General features: G+C 36.6%; 1 protein-coding gene across 1 annotated transcript in view; it reads left to right on the top strand.

Annotated features, from left to right (window-relative positions):
• The window catches only part of kif4 (kinesin family member 4), a 251636-nt gene that overhangs the window by 151301 nt on the left and 95942 nt on the right, over window positions 1-4393 (top strand). The gene's annotated exons all lie outside the window — the stretch shown is intronic.

Here is a 4393-nt window from a genome sequence, read left to right as displayed (position 1 = left end):
GGAAGGCAGGTCAGGCGCGATCAGGGTCACCGGGACAGGTCATGATCAGCATGGCTGACGTAGATGAGGTGGAGAATAAGTATTTCAGCAAGCTATTTGGATTTTTTTTTTTAAATATTATCAGGTTCATTTATTTTTAGATTGTTTTGTCTAAAAACAATTTTTAGATTGTTTTGTATCTGGCAACGCCAGCATAACTGACAGTAATCAAAAATGACCAGGTTAAAAACAGCGCGGGCAGGTTATTCCTGACAGGATGCAATTCGGTAACACAAACGTAGTGATCATCATTATATATTATCTTTAAGACAGATGCACTGAAGACAGACACAAAAAGGAAAGAATAGTCGTGCAAGCAGAGAAAATACTGTACCAGACAGAACAAATTAATTGTTTGCAATGCTCGAAATACTGAAAGAAAATCATAATTATGGAATTAGGGTGGGGGTTAATATGGATGTATTTCGGAGGAGAACTGAACCCTGGGCCAGGCTGTGTGGCGGCGGGGTCTGGATTTGAGGGGAGGCTGCTGCTGCCGTAACAACCTGCTGCTGGAGGAGCTTCTGTTGCACCACCTGTGCGGTTGTGGCGGTGCCTGTGGGGATGACCTGCACCTGGGCCTGTGCCGAAACTGCTGCGGGTGCTGCCTTTTCTTCAGAAAAGTTTCGATGGCATTTTCTTTTTCCTCTTACCTTCGTTAAATACATATTAAAGGAGTGTCAATAAGCGCAGCGCTGCGTACAGTAATTACCCAGGAAACGCTATATTGCTACTGTTCTATAAGCGCCACCTGCTTTCAGAGATTTAATTTGCATTTTCATCAGAATCAGAAAGAGCTTTATTGCCAAGTGTGTTTACACACACAAGGAATTCGTCTTGGTGTCAGGAGCTTCCAGTACAGAAAGTAGCCTACAGACATAGTGCTGACATATAATTAAGGTGCACAGAGTCATTCATGCAAACACAAAACACCATCTTGGTAACACACGATACTTAAATAATGCATTAAACTTTCATTAAACAACAGAAGATGTAACATAAAGCCCAAATATACATAACTAATAACAAAAACTATTACAAAAACATGATTATTTAAACAAAATACTTTCAAATGTGGAGTGTCATGCAGGGAATTCTGGGAATATCAGTTTACAATTTTTGACTGTAAATTATACATTGATTTGTTATTTTTACTTCTAAAAACTGTAAAATTAACAGCATTTTACTGTAAAATTACATGAAATGTCTGGTTAGATATTTTACAGGTTTCCCTGTATATAGTACGGGAACTTACTGTTAACCTATTAACAGTTTTGTCCCGTAGCGTTTTTACAAAATTTTACAGTTAAAATTAAACTTATTTTTTACAGTGTAGGCCTGTGAAAATTTTGCCAGGGCAAGTAAAACATTGAAACCACTGGCCAAACCGGGCCAGTAGAAAATTTCCTTAGCGTTGAGCCCTGTCAATATGATCAAAATCAGTATCATAACACTTGTACACAGATCTGTAGAACACGTGGGTTACATAATGATATTTTAAAATGAAAAACTTAAAATATGTACTTAAAAAGAAAACAGGATGACTTTGAACAGTATCATTGTAAAATTGTGAGGAAGAGCTGAGCAAGTCTTGCACATGTATTTCCTGGTCTGAGAGTGACTTCCTGCTTAAACAGTAAGTAATGGATACCAAAAAATGTAGAAATGTATGTATGTGAAAGGAGAATGTATGTGTGTGGAAGCAGAAATGTATGCATGTGTAAGGAGAACGTAAGTGTGTGTGTGTGAGAGAGTAGAAATGTATGTATGTGTAAGGAGAATGTATGTGTGTGAGAGAGTAGAAATGTATGTATGAGAATGGAAAATGTATGTGTGTGAGAGTACAAATGTATGTATGTGAATGGAGAATGTAAGTGTGTGAAATGTATGTTGTATGTATGTGAAAGGAGAATGAAAGTGTGTGACAGTAGAAATGTATGCATGTGAAAGGAGAATGTATGTGTGTGAGAGTACAAATGCATGTATGTGAATGGAGAATGTAAGCGTGTGAAAGCAAAAATATATGTATGTGAAAGGATAATGTAAGTGTGTGAGTGCCAAAATGAATTATGGCTTGTACGGCCTCATACATAACTGTAAGTTATGCTTTTTACAGTAATTTTACAGTTTAATTTGGTACTATAGACATTGCCCTACCCCGCTCATATGGTATTAATTTTATTTGTGCAGGTCTTAAATTTGAGCTTAAAAATCATGCAGAAACCCTGACATACACTCTGAATGATCCATGATCAGAAAGTCATCCAGATCATTCAGCATGAGAAACCTGCGTTCGCTCATACCATGAGGGTGGTCTGCTTTATACTGAGTCAATGAGTATAATGAGAAATGAGAACCTGGAGCATTTCAGGTTTTGATAGAAGGAAGATCACCACTTCACAGTAGGTGCCACCCCAAATTTGCATGCTTGAACAGCATTTGCTACATGCTTCAGTATTTCTAGAAGAAAAGTAGCATTGTGTCAGCTCTCTGACACAAGATGTTAAGAGTCCTATATTGAAAGGGACTTCTGGCTTTGTGTCTGCGCACTTTGTGAGTGTGCTCAGAAAACCGTATATATACACCGGATTGTTCGTTGTTGCCGCAGTATCCGAGGGATAAGCTGTAATGGCACAGCCCTCTTCTGGAAAGGAGGCGAGGAACTGCAGCTCACTTGCATCTAAATAGAATACACACAAAAACAGTGTGTTTTTGATTCCATCCAAAGACGGGCATTTACAGAATGTAATAATAATTGATTTGTGAGGTATTTTGTGTTTAAACTTCATATACATTCTGGGGACACCTGAGACTTCTATTACATCTGGAAAAAAGGGCATATTAGAACCCCTTTAATAGTTTGGGCTGTTGTCAATTTTAACCCTATTATTGTAATGTATCAAACAGGATACATTAATTCCCTCTCTATTTTACAACATTAGTTGTGGATCACAGTCATAGCGGCACAAACTGGCTGCAGGAGGTTTTAACGGTCCTCTTTTGTTTACCTGCATAAATTCAGGGCTTAAAGTTCTCCGGCACCGTGCCGGATCTCCGGCATGCGGCGTTTGGCTGCGGGAAAAAAAAGATAGTCGGCCTACATTTAAAAACACTTGTTGATACACAGCTTTCACTCTCAACCAAACTAACATTTGCTAGCCAATCAGAAGTTTTTGCTCTTATAAACATGAGACGCACATAATAGTATCCAATTGCAGATTCGCAGCTGATGAATGGAAAAGAAGTCTGGGTCTCGAGCGCGACACATTGAAAAAGCTGCGAGGCGCAATGGTCAAAGATTTCCATCTAGCGTCATATTTACATAGACAAGCTATTAAAAAAGCAGCGGAGCTTTGTAAACAGCTCAGAGTAATCATGTCATCTCCATAAGAACGATATGATTGCCAGAATGCATTTACCTGTATTTTTGAAGAGGTCCTGTTCACACATAGTCTTTACTGGTAAATTACCGTTAAGAGATCATGTATAAAATGGGCTAAACTCTTCCTCTGCATATGTGGCGAGTTTGGGTTGCTTAACATTCATCTGGGAAAACTCACTTGATTTGTAATGTAGAATACATCAACATATTTCTAAATATGCAATTTATTGTACATCGCGATTTCAAAATAAAAGTTTCTGACTTTGCATGTGGCCAAATATTAAAATTAAATGGATTTAAAAGTCTTGAATCACATGAAACATCACCAGGCCATTGGCGCCCTCTACAGGTATTTGTTATAATATAGGCATATTACATTATGTATTTAACAGTGTTGTTCAATAAAACCATTTACTTGGTTTTGATACTTTATTTGAGGCCAATTATTATTACCTCATTGTTACTTTATATATAAATATAGTCATATTAAAGTCTGTTTTTCACTTCTATTTGTATTACAATAAGTAGATTACTTGTTTAGCAAAATAATAGTTAAGCCCTAGATTAGTTAAAACATTTCAAAATACAACTGCATTATTTTAATTTTTGCGATTAAAAGACAAATATTTTGTCATTTGAACATTTCTTAAAGTATTAAAACATTGTCTCGTTCTAGTGAACCAAGTATATGTATTTTGTCTCACCTTGTGAGCTAAGTGTATTGTCACACCCCTAGTGTCTATGAGCGTGATAATGCTCATAATTTTCCAAGTGTATGATATAGTTTTCATTCTTCAGGTCAACAATATATTCATGAAAAAAAATCAGTTTGAATATGGAAAGCGATTACTATGCCATAGTATTCCTTCAAATGTTAAAGTTGCCACAGTCATTGCATTCTTTGCATGTGCTGCGCTTTATTTGTAACATTTTGTTTTATTAGTTTATTTATTAGAATTTGAAAGATAATAA

This window comes from Sinocyclocheilus anshuiensis, unplaced genomic scaffold (assembly GCF_001515605.1).
Source record: "Sinocyclocheilus anshuiensis isolate Anshui unplaced genomic scaffold, SAMN03320099.WGS_v1.1 scaffold133, whole genome shotgun sequence".
Taxonomy (NCBI): Eukaryota; Metazoa; Chordata; class Actinopteri; order Cypriniformes; family Cyprinidae; genus Sinocyclocheilus; species Sinocyclocheilus anshuiensis.
The sequence above is the reverse complement of the archived record's forward strand: the minus strand, read 5'-3'. Positions and strand labels throughout refer to the sequence as shown.